The 15,543-nt window shown below is 45.6% G+C and overlaps 1 protein-coding gene across 2 annotated transcripts in view; it reads right to left on the reverse strand.

Annotated features, from left to right (window-relative positions):
- The window catches only part of GRM5 (glutamate metabotropic receptor 5), a 244,346-nt gene that overhangs the window by 18,853 nt on the left and 209,950 nt on the right, over positions 1-15,543 (reverse strand). The gene's annotated exons all lie outside the window — the stretch shown is intronic.

Consider the following 15,543-nt stretch of genomic DNA (forward strand, 5'->3'; position numbering starts at 1 on the left):
CCAGCTTGCTGGGGGTAAAGGGAAGATGACTGGGGAAGGCACTGGCAAACCACTTCGGGATGTGATTGTCACCCCATGGGTCAGGAATGACCCGGTGCTTGCACAGGGGCCCTTTACTTTTATATTTAAAACATTAAAATAGCACAATGGCATTTCCTAGGGTTGATATCTGTAACCACATATCAAATGCATTTCGGCCAATTGGGCCTTCATCAGTGGTCAGTTAAAACCCATGTTAAGCCTGCACACATGTACAGAAATAAATAAATACATACATATACAAATAGTTCAAATCAAACCAGGCATGTGTATAGGTTGTAAAATCTATTACCAATTACTCAAACATCTGGTCAAACTGGTTCTAATTGTAATACTGGTAAGTATATGTCTCTCATATACGATGTGTGCAGTTGTCAACTTAGTAGATTTTAACTGTTTGTATATGTATGTATGTATTTATTTCTGAACATGTGTGCAGGCTTAACATGGGTTTTAATTGACCACTGATGAAGGCCCAATTGGCCGAAACGTGTTTGGTATGTGGTTACAGATATCAACCCTAGGAAATGCCATTGTGCTATTTTAATGTTTTTAAACATTTTAACCTTTACATAGCGCTTCAAATAAATTATATTTTCAGTATTTATATATATCAGTCTGACCTCTATTAAAAATCTGATTTTGAAACCCCCATGCCTTGGATGAGCTCAGTCCCAGAATCCGGGCCCATAGGATTTATTCTCCTCTTTATTGGGGATTGTCATATCCAAACTCCATCCCGGTCTATCTTGACTACTGGACAGTTCCCAAATACTGATGAGCCTTTATGTTGGCTCACCGTAATTCAATCTCAACGGCAGAACTTTTTGTCTGCTTTGAAGAAGAAGAAGAGTTGGTTTTCATACGTCTACTTTCTCTACGGCTTAAGGCAGACGGCTTACAATCACCTTCCCTTCCTCTTCCCACAACAGGCACCCTGTGAGGTAGGTGGGGCTGAGAGAGTGTGACTAGCTCAAGGCCACCCAGTTGGCTTCATGTGGAGGAATGGGGAAACCAACCCGGTTCACCAGAATAGCCTCTGCCCCTCATGTGGAGGCATGGGGAATCAAACCGTTCTCCAGATCAGAGTCTACTGCTCCAAACCGCCACTCTTAACCAATACACCACGCTGGCTCTCTTTGGGAGGATTCCATTTGCAGATAAGACTTTGTAGCTATGACACAGGGAGCCTGGACACCTCGCTTCATTGTCACAGTGGTTCCCAAACTTTCTGAGCCATGGAGCACTTTTCAGGAGAGAAATTCGTCATGGAGCACAAATTTTCACCCAGCACGTATATACTAAACCGAACGACAGTGGTGTTTTTTCTTTCCAATCTCTTCACGGAGCAGTAGGAGATGTTTCGCGGAGCACCAAGTGCTCCGTGGCGCCCAGTTTGGGAACTGCTGGTGCTGGGGTTGTCCAAAATTTCATAGGTATGGAACTATGTTTGTCTCTCCCTTTCTAAAGGATCTGGTTAGCATTCCAGCCCAATGAAAACCATAGACCCTTTGGGCTGGAAGCGATCATAATATCACCCTGGCAGCTGCCAAGTTCCCCCCCCCCATGTAATCAAATCTAACAGTTAGATGGATCTGAGCAACCCGATGCCCTAGTTGTCATAGGCGTATTTATTGTTATTATTACTCTTTTGTTGTTGTTGTTCTGTTGTTGGAACTATCTGTGCTCAAGACTGTTGTCATAAGAGCAGAGAAGAAAGAAAGAAAGAAGGAAGGAAATTCCTAGTAGTTGTGATTTGCCCTTATCCACTTAAAATCACTTTAACTAGCAGGATACATGCAACCTGGAAACTTGCTGGGCTCGGAAGAATATTTCTCTTTCCTCTCTGTCCCTTCTTGCATGGAGAATAGCAACTAACTCCAGTTACCTGGTGATGTACAGGCATAAGGGTTATCTGGAGTGAGTTCTCCCCTACGAATGACCCTTTTCACACGATACAATGAAGAGGGGTCCATCCTGCATGTAAGGTAGGGATGCCAGCTCTGGGTGAGGAAATTCTGGGAGAATTTGGGGGTGGAGCCTGAGGAGGGTGGGGTTTGGAGAGGGGAGGGACTTCAATGCCACAGCAACTAATTCCAGTTACCTGGTGATGTACAGGCATAAGGGTTATCTAGAGTGAGTTCTCCCCTACGAATGACCCTGTTCACTTGTTACAATGAAGAGAGGTCCATCCTGCATGTAAGGCAGGGTTGCCACTTGCCAGCTCTGGGTGGGGAAATTCCTGGAGAATTTATGGGTGAAGCCTGAGGTGGGCGGGGTTTGGGGGGGGGAGAGGGAGCTTCGTGGGGTATAATGCCATAGAGTCCACTCTCCAAAGCAATCATTTTCTCCATGCAAACTGATCTCTGTTGCCTGGAGATCAATTGTAATAGTGGGAGATCTGCTGGCCCCACCTGGAGGTTGGCAACCCTAGTGTAAGGGCATACATCTGTTTGCGGGAAAGAACTGGTCTGTGTTCACTTTAAAATAAAATTGGTACAGTATTTCTAGTGCCTTCAAAGTCTCGGAGGCCCTGCAAATTGGGAGACTGTTGTCTAGGGATAAATCTCTCTCATGTAGCGGACGTTCTCTGAGGACATTATCTCTGATACTGCAGACGAATCTATCACTTATCAGAGAAACTTTCAAGTCATCAAAGCCAGCTGCTTTACTAAGCCTTTTTAATTCTGGAACATACTGATCCATCGTTTGATCTGATTTTTTGTATGCATGTAAAAAACCTTCTTTATCCAAACATTTCATTCTCCTTAGGCATGCAATATTATTCTTCAGACTGATCCATCATTACTTTTGGTTTCTCACGATCTGCAAACTAAGGGCTCTCTCCCAGCTCATTCCACTCACCCACCACATAACTTTCTGCACTCGCATATTTAATGGTAGTATTTTAATTTGTTTCCTTAAAAAGAAAAACAGAAAAAGAATCAAAGAAAAAAAAAACTTAAGAAAAACACACATACCGTAAATAAAGACAAAAATATAATAACAGTGGTGGTGGATCTAGACATAAAGTTTCTACAAGTGGTTTCCAAATATCTAAAAACAATTACTGTCTATATGCCGTACGTTCAAATATTGATAGTTTTTTTAATATATGTATGTATGTATGTATGTATGTATGTATGTATGTATGTATGTATGTATTCCTTATATTTATAGCCTGCCCTCATTCCGAGCAAGTTGGGCTCAGAGTGGCATTCTAAGGACCTTAACCTACTGATTTACCAGAGGTGGGCTTTTAGAATCATGGAATTGGAAGGGGCCATACAGGTCATCTAATCCAACCCCCTGCTCAATGCAGGATCAGCCTAGAGCATCCCTGACAAGTGTTTGTCCAGCTGCTGCTTAAAAACTGCCAGTGAGGGGGAGCTCGCCACCTCCTTAGGTAGCCGCTTTCACTGTTGAACAACACTTACTGTAAAAAAATAATCCTAATATCCAGCCGGTACCTTTTTGCCCACAGTTTAAACCCATTATTGCAAGTCCTGTACACTGCTGCCAACAGGAAGTACCCCCTTCTCTCCTCTGACAGTCCTGCAAAGATTTAAAGAGAGCAATCATGTCCTCCCTCAACCTCTTCTTCTCCAGACTAAACATTCCCAACTCCCTCAGCCTTTCCTCGCAGGGCTTGGTCTCCAGGCCCCTGATCATCCTCGGTGCTCTCCTCTGCACCCGCTCCATTCTGTCCTCATCCTTTTTGAAGTGAGGCCTCCAGAACTGCACACAATACTCCAGGTGCAGCCTGACCAAATGCAGTGTACAGCAGGACTATGACATCTTGCAATTTGGATGTTATGCCTCTGTTGATACACCCCAAGATTGCACTAGCTTTTTAAATCACTGCATCACACTGCCAGTGCAGTGTAGTGGTTACAGTGTTGGTAGGGCTGCCAACCTCCAGGTACTAGCTGGAGATCTCCTGCTATTACAACTGTTCTCCAGCCGATAGAGATCAGTTCCCCTGGAGAAAAATGGCTGCTTTGGCAATTGGACTCTATGGCATTGAAGTCCCTCCCCTCCCCAAACCCCATCTTCTTCAGGCTTCACCCCCAAAACCTCCCACTGGTGGCAAAGAGGGACCTGGCAACCCAAATCTCCACTCATGCCATGGAAGCTTGCTGGGTGATCTTGGACCAGACACACACTCTCAGCCCTGACCCTGGTTAGTATTTGGATGGGGAAGACCAGGGAAGACCAGGGTTGTGACATGGAGGCAGCCAATGGCAAACCACCTCTGAGTGTCTCTTGCCCTGAAAACCCCACCAGGGGTCGCCATAAATCAATTGTGACTTGACGGCAAAAGAAAGAGGTCAGTGGTTGAGTGCATGCTTTGTAGACAGCATGTACCAGGTTGAATCTCAGCCAGTTCCAGTACACATTATCTCAGGAGTATATCTAGCAGTTTCTCCAATAGACAACACTGGTGTCCTATGGGCCACACAGCTTCATATAACACTTATGTCTACTCACATGACTCATGTAGCATTAGGGGACGGATGGTGATTCTTCAAGGCCATACACTGAACACATGATGCTGTGTTATGGTGAATCAGACCATCACTCTATCAAGTTCAGTACTGCCTAGTTAGACTGGCAGCAGCTCTCCAGGGTCTCAGACTGAAGTCTTTCACGTCACCGATTACCTGGTCTTTTCAACTGGAGATGTTGGGGATTGAACCTGGGAACTTCTGCATGCCAAGCAGATGCTCTACTGAGCCACAGCCCCTCTCAATGTGTAACACTGGCAACACAAGCCCTGATCTGATGCAGATCTTGTTTATGGATGGAGACATATGCTTTTCATGGCAAGTGGGGATTTGAATCCGGGTCTCCCAGGTTCCAGTCCAACTCTCTAAACATTATGCTACTCAAGCTCTTGTGACATTCTAGTGTCATTAGAAGGACAATTCACAAGTGGGATTCTGCTGTACCACATCTGAAAATATTTTTTTTGCTACAAAGGGATGCCTACAATCCAATGCGAAATTAAGCATGCTTCTATCTATTAATTTCAACAACCCAACTTAACTGTGTGCAGGAGTTTGGCTAATATCTGACAGTTTATAAACTTGCTCTTCTAAAGCGTTACATTTAGGGGGCGGGGAATGAATGAAAGAGCATACCATTTGTTTTTATCCTGTATGTGGACAAACCCCCTAAAGAGTCATAGATTTTGGAGATTTTTGTATGTGTCATATTTCAGTGTGTGTTTTCAAATTTTGACAGCATTGTGCCTTTTTCTGTTCCCATACTTTGTAAGTGGTAGAGAAAGTCGGCATATAAAAACCAACTCTTCTTCTTCTACTTTCTCTGCCTCTTGCAAAAATGAAGATAACTAGACTGACCTTCACGGCAAAGCCCATTGTGAAAATCACACAGACGGTAGATAAGGAGCCCTTTGAATGCATTCAAGTTCTACATAAATGCGTTTTATGTCAGCGACAACAAAAAAAATGTTCCTGAACTTGACAAAACAATACGCTCCCCTAATGCACGCAGACACTCAGTGGGAAAAAGAAGTTTAATCAAATTTATGCCAGAAAAACACTCCCCAAAGAGAACTGAAGCTCAGCATGCAAATGAAAATCCATTGTAATCATACCGTACGTGGAGTTCAATTCGTTACATGATGGAGCCCCCCCTTTTAAAAAAGAGCAATTCATCACAACCACTCAGATCCAATATCCTTCACGCGGCATCACAAATACATCCCAGCGATGCCTTTGCAATCCTTACATTTTCATTAATCACATTATCCAACTTGTCAAGAGAAGCACTCGGAATAAATAATCTTGGAGAGTGAAGAAGATGGATCATCCACCATCCTCCAACATTCCAGATTTTATAGGAGAGCCAGCGTGGTGTAGTGGTTAAGAGCAGTGGTTTGGAGCAGTGGACTCTAATCTGGAGAACTGGGTTTGATTCCCACTCCTCCACATGAGCGGTGGATGCTAATCTGGTGAATTGGGTTGGTTTCTCCACTCCTATGCATGAAGCCAGCGGGGTGACCTTGGGCTAGTCACAGCTCTCTTAGAGCTCTCTCAGCCCCACCTACCTACTGTTGAGGGGAAGGAAAGGTGATTGTAAACCCGTTTGATTCTTCCTTAAGTGGGAGAGAAAGTCGGCATATAAAAAACAAACCAACTCTTCTTGTTTTTCTTCTTCTTCAACTTGCTGGGAAAATAAGCTCTTTACAAACATTATCGTACCAAGTTGTCCTGGTGTGATAGGAAACCTTCTCAGCATGGTCTGCCCTTTGAAACAGCTGGTTTGGATCCTTAGTTGTTTTTTCCTGCAGCTGCTGCCCTAAAATCCTTGGGAGATTTGGTACTATCATTGGCAGCTGCCACACTCAGAACTGGACAGCCTTAACGCAGAAGATTGGAAGTTTTGAACTGCTCTAATGTTCTTTGGGAACTGCACATTTTGTGTCTGGGTACGCGTTTTAAGAAGCCCCGGAACGTGACATAGAATACAACATCCTCCTACGGCTAGGTTTGCCAACCTCCAGGTACTAGCTGGAGATCTCCTGCTATTACAACTGATCTACAAATGATAGAGGTCGGTTCACCTGGAGAAAATGGCCGCTTTGGCAATTGGACTCTATGGCATTGAAGTCCCTCCCCTCCCCAAACCCCACCCTCCTCAGGCTCCACCCCAAAATTCTCCCACCGGTGGCTGATAGGGACCTGGCAACCCTACCTCTGGCTGCACTCTGCAGTACAAGATGGCAGACATTGGTCAAGCTATCTATCCAGGAAGCTTGTCCCTCTTTCTCTTCTTTTCAGAGAAGAAGTCTTGTTAAACTTGTAGGGACTCTGGGGATGCCAGCCTCCAGGTGGGACCTGGGAATCCCCCAGAATTACAGCTCATCTCCAGACTACAGAGATCAGTTCCCCTGGATAAAATAGATGCTTGGGAAGGTGGACTCTATGGCATTGTAACCCCCTGAAATCCCTGTTTTCCTGATCCCAAATCAATGGGGAGTTTCTCATCCTGGATCTGGCATCCCAACCCCCACCCCATTCCCTGCCGGTGTCCAGGGGGAACCCAACAACTGTAAGGGAAACCCAAGGTTTCCTGGAAGACACTCCAAAAAACACTGTCCTAAAAGTGTAGACAACCGGGAAAGGCAATGGCAAAGCACTGCCTAGTACACGTCGGGATGTGACGTCACCCTATGGGTCAGGAATGACCCGGTGCTTGCCCAGGGGACAGCTTTTTACCTTTTAATTCATTATGCACATTTACTTTTTAATTTATTATGCACATTTCAAAAGTATATTTATTTGAAGGTCCTCATAGCAGATGTACCGGTTGGTTTGATAGCCATTTACATTATATTTCAGCGATTAATTGGAAAGGTGTTTTTTAAAAAAATGAAGTTGTATAGGACATAAACTCGCTAAGTTCTACTTGTGACAAAAAGCAAAGGCGCACTAGGGTCACCAACTTTGGCTTGTGAAATTCCTGGAGATTTTTGGGTGGATCCTTTAGAGGGCTTGGGGAAAGAAGGGACCTCATTCCATAGAGTCCACCCTCCAAAGCAGCCACTGGCTCCAGGGGGAATGGATCTCTGTAGCTCAGAGATCAGTTGCCGTTGCAATGTCAGGAGATCTCAGGGCCCCATCTAAAGGCTGGCAACACTAAGCCAAAGAGATAAGCAGCAGAAGGCCATGAACCAGACAGTGTCCTGATAAATTCTTTCCTTCATTCAACTCCCTATGAGAGCAAGCAAGATTCAAAACTACAGTGTTGGCTGATTCATAGGGTGTAATGGCATCCAATAACCGACAGAGGGAAATAGAGGGAAGGAAAATTTCTGACTCTGCAATCCCAACGTTTTATTTTCATTGGAGTCTTCCACTGGAGGTTTTTAGGCATAGATGTAGATTTTTAAATGCCTTTTTTGTTGTTGCAAAAAATTGACATGGAAAATAGCCTTTAGCACCTGCAAAAAGGTAAAAGGTAACGGTCCCCTGTGCAAGCACCGGGTCATTCCTGACCCATGGGGTGACGTCACATTCCGACGTTTCCAAGGCAGACTTTTGTTTTGCGGGGTGGTTTGCCAGTGCCTTCCCCAGTCATCTTCCCTTTACCCCCAGCAAGCTGGGTACTCATTTCACCGACCTCGGAAGGATGGAAGGCTGAGTCAACCTTGAGCCGGCTACCTGAAACCAACTTCCGTTGGGATCGAACTCAGGTCGTGAGCAGAGCTTTTGACTGCAGTACTGCAGCTTAACACTCTGCGCCACGGGGCTCCTTAGCACCTGCAAAGCAGACATAAAACTGAATGATGGAGATTCATAGGAGAACATATGAACATATTTACTAGTCAAAAAGGATACTAGTCATGATGCATACCTATTCTCCCCAGGATCAGATGAGCATGCCTATTCTTTTAGGTGCTGTGGAATACAGGCAGGACAATCCTGCTGCAGTCGTCTTGTTTGTGGGCTTCCTAGAGGCACCTGGTTGGCCACTGTGTGAACAGACTGCTGGATTTGATGGGCCTTGGTCTGATCCAGCATGGACTTTCTTATGTTCTTAACATATAAGCTTCCATATACCACAACAGACCACAACAGATCTATCTAACATTGCATTGCCTATTCTAATTAGAGTTGCCACTTACTTGCTGCCAGCAGTGCATCTTCTGCTGGAGGTTCTCTCCTGCCCTCAGCTGGTGCTCAATGGAGCAATGGGGGAAAAACTGCGGGGGAGCCATCACACAACATGTTGACATCACCGTGTCAGGCAACATTCTAGGAATCCCTCAAATTTCTGTGGTTGCACCATAGAGATTTATGGCATTTGCATAGCATTGCCACAATGTGGTGATGTCACTTCCGGGGTTTAATCCAGAAATGAAGTTGATGTGATGCTGGCCATGCCCTGCCCCCCCCCCCCCAATCCTGGGGGTTGCTGGCAGAGGACTGGCAAAATTAACTCTGATTGGCTGTGACTTTCCAGGGTCTCAGACTAAGCAACGCCTTTTCTACCACATGCCACCCAAGATCCTTTAACTCAGCCTAGGACCTTCAAAGCAGATTCTCTTCAACCAAGCCATATCTCACTGCCTATGGCTGAACATTGTCTACCCTGACTGTTAGCGGCTCTCTGCAGCCTCAGTCTGAGAAAGACCTTTACCCAAACTTGCTGCTTAAGATCTTCTGCTACCTTGAGATGCCAAGAATCAAATTGGGGACCTTCTGCAAGTGAAATATCCTCTACAGCTGAGCCAGGTTGCCTTCCCACAGGTGGGGTTTTCAAGGCAAGAGAGGTTCAGGGGTGGTGTGCCACTGCCTGCCTCCGCATCACACCCCTGGTATTCCTTGGAGGTCTCCCATCCAAATACTTACCTGGGTTAAGGCTAAGAGTGGGCAACTGGCCCAAGGTCACCCTGCAAGCTTCCATGGCAGAGTGGGGATTCCAACCTGGGTCTCCTGGATTCTAGTCTGACACTGCAATGGCTACAGCCTGATGGCTCTCTGTTCTGGATAGTCCTCTGAGGTGAGCTATTGGAGGTGTCTTCCCAAACGTTTTCACCACACAGCAGTCTTACTAGAATTAAGTGTCCCCTATTAATACTCACCATGGATCAACAACCGACCATTCACTCTGGCCCGTTCCTGAGATTCTGCATCAACTACCATCCTTGAATCCACCATGGATCAGCATCTGACCATTCCTTCTGGTCAAGAACGCCACCATTCCTGAGACTGTTCATCAAGCATTTTCCTTGAACCCATGGATCAACATCTGGCCATTCATTCTGGCCTAGAATACCATCATTCCTGAAACTGTGCATCAAGCACCATCCTTGAATCCATCATGGATCAACATTTGACCATTTATTCTGGCCAAGAATGCTACCGTTCCTGAGATTCTGTATTGAGCACCAACCTTGAAGCCACCATGGATCAACATCTCCCCCTTCATTCTAGCCAAGAACGCCACAGTTTCTGAGATTTGGAATCAAGCACCATCCTACACAAACAACCACCTAGGCTTGAGGTAGACACGCTGCTTTTATTAAAGCCCTTTTAGCTCTCGTTTCAAAGCCGACAAACATGAAAGGTTTGTGAGCGGCACCCTGGCTGTTATCCCTCTGACAGTCCTTTGACTCAACTTGGCTGCACCATCAATTAGCGTCCAAAGAGCACCGTGTTAATGACAGGGGTCCTTCAGTGCCCTGGGGTAACTTAAACAGTGTGCTCCTTTAAGAACCCAGCGGTGACTCACACCTTTACAACACTCTGTACCATCTAAATATATCCAGCCAGTTCCAATTCGACAACCACTTTGTGTATTGTTGTGTTTTGGCTTCCCGTCCCTTCAGCGTTGGCTTGAATAGATTCATGAGCCAGGTGCCAAACATGAGGGAGAGGAAGGATTTCTTCACAATGTGCTGTTGTTTTGGGTTAGGTGGGTTATTAGATAGAAATGGCCTGCGTTCCTGGGGCTGAAGAGATGATGGGGAAGCTTGAAACACAAAAGAAAACAGCCCTATGTGTTGCTATGTGCCTTTAATGGGTTGCCACACATTTTCTGGCAGGCCATGCAGGGTGACTTTAACTGTTCAGCGACAGCTGGGAATTCAGCAGATGACTCTGTCTTCAACACTGCCAAAAAGCCGCTGCCAGTCAGAGTAGCCAATACTGAACTTCATGAACCAATGATCTGATTCAGTATAAGGCAGCTTCCTGTGCTTTACTGTCAGCCCTAGTTTCCACTGAGGTGATCAGGTGCTATCTGGACAGTGGTTGACGTGGTTAACGTTGTGACAGTAGGGAATCAAGCCCAGTGCACAAAAGCTTAATCTCAATAATCTCAACAACCACCCAGTAAAATAGGCCAGTAAAGAGGTAAAGGTAATCCCCTGTGCAAGTACCGCATCATTACTGACCCATGGGGTGACGTCTCATCCCAGTGTTTACTAGGCAGACTATGTTTACAAGGTGGTTTGCCATTGCCTTCCCCAGTCATCTACACTTGACCCCCAGCAAGCTGGGTACTCATTTCACCGGCCTCAGAAGGATGGAAGGCTGAGTCAATCTTGAGCTGGCTACCTGAAACCAACTTCCGTCAAGATCGAACTCAGGTTGTGAGCAGAGCTTGGATTGCAGTACTGCAGTTTACTACTCTGTGCCACGGAACTCTCTAAGATAGGCCAGTATCCCATTGCATATTGGGAACTGATACTGAACAGAATGAGTTTCCTAAGGCAACTTAGTAACATCAGGGCAAAGGCAAAATCTGAATTAAGGACTTACTTATCTGTGTACTGGGCATTTAGCTAAGCTGAACCATCTCTCAATTAAGAACAAGATCCATTGCATAAATAGCTCAATGGATAACATTTTGATAGGACCAAAGCATCATCTTTGTGAAAAACGGTGACTGTAGATGATCGATTTTGGCACACCAACCATGCGTAACAGGAGCGCACAGTACCTCTGAGGTTCCTGGTTGAAATTTTGTGAGAATAGGGCAATGTGTTTGTTTTCCAACTTTGTTATGCTCAAATGGATCACTGGATTGTTGAGAGCACATGTTTGCACATACCAAAGCTGTACGTGCATGGACAAATGGCAATCACATGTATCCAGAGGAACATCTTAGAGGAAGTCTTTCTTCATCAAAGAAAGACACAGTAGGAGAAAGTGATGAGATTCTGCCCTCTGTGTATTTGAATTTGAATTGTCAAGTAGTGCCAAGAGGTTAATGAATTTTCAAACAGTTACGAATTTTCCGTTTCCTTTTTTCAAAGTTACGAATTTTCTTTTCTGTCATTACCAGCCTCATTACAGATCCAGGTGCTGATCTGGTTGCGCTTAAATAAATAAGACAACAATAACAGGAGGCCTGCTGGGCAGGAAAGGATGACAATTTTTGATGAAGGGCTTAACCGTCACTGGGGAGGGCAACAGTAGTGTTGGCGCTTTGACTTTCCCTCTCTCATACACACAGATAGCAGGCAAAGAGGCTGGCGCTATGGGTGTGCTAGGCTGCTTCCTGAGCCTGCTTGCTGTCCCTTTCCTCCTACTTGCTCTTGAATGAGATCCACTGCATAAATAGCCAGCATGGTGTAGTGGTTAAGGGCGGTGGTTTGGAGCGGTGGACTCTGATCTGGAGAACTGGGCTTGATTCCCCGCTCCTCCACAGGAGTGGTGGACGCTAATCTGGTGAACTGGATTTATTTCCCCACTCCTCCACACGAAGCCAGCTGGGTGATCTTGGGCAAATTACAGCTCTGTTAGAGCTCTCTCAGCCCCACCTACCTCACAGGGTGTCTGTTGTGTCTGTTTGATTTTGCCTTAAGTGGTAGAGAAAGTCGGCATATAAAAACTAACTCTTCTTCTTCTGAGTAAAACAAGAGTCCTGTTTGCTCTAGCAGTTCCAGAACCAAAAGAGAATTCAGATGTGCAGCTGGCAAATGTTTTGGGAGAACAGCCCGGAGAAAAGTGGTGGGGTTCATGGTTGCCAACTCTGGGTTGGGAAATTCCTGGAGCCTGGGGAGGGTGGGGTTTGGGGAAAGGAATGCACTCGTGTGTGTGTGTTATGTTCCAACTTATGGCAACCCTATGACTTAATGACTTCCAAAATGTCCTCTTGTTAATAGGTCTTGCAAACTGAAGGCTATCGCTTCCTATATTGAGTGAGCTTAGTGGGGTATAATGCCATAGCGTCCTTTTAACTGGAAATGCTGGGGATTGAACCTGGGATTTTTAGCATGTCAAACAGATGCTCTACCACTGAGCCACAGCACCTCCCCTGGTGGGATGGCACCTGCTGGTCCTGCCCCCCCCCCCAATGATCACACATTTAGCTACAATAGTTTCAGAGGGTAGCTGTGTTGGTCTGCAGAAGAACAGTTAGATTTGAGTCCCATAACATCTTAGAGACCAACACAAATTTGGGGGTATAAGCTTCCGAGAGTCAAAGCTGACTCTCTGATGAAGGGAGCTTTGACTCTTGAAAGCTTTTACCCCCAAATTTGTGTTGGTCTCTAAAATGCTACCGGACTCGAACCAAGCACATTTCGCCAAGGGTCTGCACTGAGCCCCGATGTGCATGCAATGCATGTATGTAATTGGCATAAGGCACAGAGGGATAATAACTAGGTTAGGGTTGCCAGGTCCCCCCGCTCGATTGGTGGGAGGTTTTAGGGGGTGGGGCTGGGGCGGCTGAGCGCATGGGATGGCGTCACTTCCGGGTTTACTTCTGGAAGTGCAGCATCGCCACGGCCAATTTAGCACTCAAATTTTGGGGGTTTAAGTGCTACACTGGCTGCGGCGATGGAGCACTTCCAGGGGTAAACCTGGAAGTGGCGTCATCCTGTCTGTGTGGCCACATGTGTGCATGGCTGCCCTCCAGAGTAGCTGGGTTAATTGAGGGGCAATTAGTCACCAAAACCACACACCTGGCAACCCTAATCTAGGCATGTGCAACTGCATCCACTACCATTCATGAATCCCTTGTTAATCTCACTTGTCCCATCCCTCTGTTGGCAGCTTTGGACTATCATTTTCTTGAGGCAGGGACCTGTCCTTTTTTAGCTTATCTTATGCTATACAGTAGTGCAAACGTCAGTGTGCTCAATAGTATTATAATTACAAATCGTTTCATTTTTAAGGACCAGCAGGGATAAGCTGCTCAATGAAGAAGGGGGTTCATCTATTGACAGCAAGGCGGAAAGCTGCAAGCGTGAGATCGACGGCCGACAGGTAAAGATGATGTCATGGTTTGGGAGCAATAGCACCCTGCAAGATTTCTAAATAAGTATCAGCAGGCAAGGAAAGAAGGGCAAAGAGTAGGAAGCAACATTTCGAGAAGATCGGAATTTATACCGGATGACTCACTTGGAAAACACTTAAGGAACTCCAAAAATAGCAACTAATGATCCTATCTTCTGAATGGTGAATGATTAATTTCTAGTTTTGTACCAATTATGTTGTCTTTTCACTGGGAAGAGATATACTGTCAAACCAGGGAGCCTGACTATCAGTGGAGTGAAAGGAATCTTGGATTAATGACTTCCAAAAAGGAAGAAGCAATCTGTACGTTTTTGTTTTGAATCCCTTGTTTTCTTTGGCGGCCACATGTGCTGATGACTCATCAAGACCACTTCAAGCTGAAAAATTATGCTTGCGTTGTACTGCCTTGTATAGTCTGGACCATACTATATTTGGGTGGACATCAACGTACTTATGTGCCATTCAAGTTGCAGTGAACATATGGCAACCCCAGCAAGAGGCCTTCAAGGCAATGGCCAATCAGAGGTGATTGGCCATTGCATCCCTCTGCAGAGCCTTCTTTGGTGGTGTCCCATCCACGTTCTGACCCTGAATCATAGAATCATAGAGTTGGAAGGGACCACCAGGGTTATCTAGTCCAAACCCCTGCACAATGCAGGGAATTCACAACTGCCTCCCCCAGTGACCCCCTACTCCATGCCCAGAAGATGGAGGGAAAAACCCTTTAGGATCACTGTCAAATCTGTCATGGAGGAAAATTGCTTTCTGAACTCAAAGTGTCAATCGGCACCACTCTAGGAATCCAAGAAATGGTCACGAGAGCCAAATACTGATGCAAACCTTCCTCTAATGTAACAGAATAAGCATTGCTGACAGATGGCCATCTAGCCTCTGCTTAAAAACCTCCAGGGAAGGAGAGCCCACCACCTCCTGAGGAAGCCTGTTCCAATGAGGAACAGCTCTAGCTGTTAGAAAGTTCTGCCTAATGTTTAGCCGGAAACATTTTTGTTGCAATTTCAACCCGCTGGTTCTGGCCAACCTTCTGGGGCAACAGAAAACAACTCAGCACCATCCTCTATATGACAGCTCTTCAAGTACTTGAAGATGGTTATCATATCATATGCTTAGCTTTCAAGATCTAACAGGATCAGGTTATACCATGTTGCCACTCTTCCAACATGTATATCTACTTTGTCATGTATTTTCTCACATATCTTCAGCAGACTTGTGATAACATTCTGCTTACCACGTATCAGAATGATATATGACTAGGTAAGTACGTGCTTCCTGGAACCATGCAAATGAGGCCGATCACATGATACCCACCTGGTCACGATGAGTCAGTAAAAACTAGCCTCATTATTGGCCTATCCTTAAAATACTAGTACTTGCATATAAAATACTAGTACTTGCTTCAGGAGGCTGAGTAGGGTTGCCAGCTCCGGGTTGGGAAATACTTGGAGATTTTGGGGGTGGAGCCTGAGGAGGGTGGGGTTTGAGGAGGCGAGGGACTTCAATGCCATACAGTCCAATTGCCAACACGGCCATTTTTTTAAGGTGAACGGACCTCTGTCACCTGGAGATCAGTTGTAATAGCGTCTTCCCAAACCCTGCCCTCCTCAGGCACCACTCCAAAAATCTCCATGCATTTCCCAATCCAGAGCTGGCAACCCTAATAATAACTGTAGTTTGCCACGTGTGCTGGAGGTTACGTACCTCCAGA

Source organism: Euleptes europaea, chromosome 12 (genome assembly GCF_029931775.1).
Source record: "Euleptes europaea isolate rEulEur1 chromosome 12, rEulEur1.hap1, whole genome shotgun sequence".
NCBI classification, from domain to species: domain Eukaryota; kingdom Metazoa; phylum Chordata; class Lepidosauria; order Squamata; family Sphaerodactylidae; genus Euleptes; species Euleptes europaea.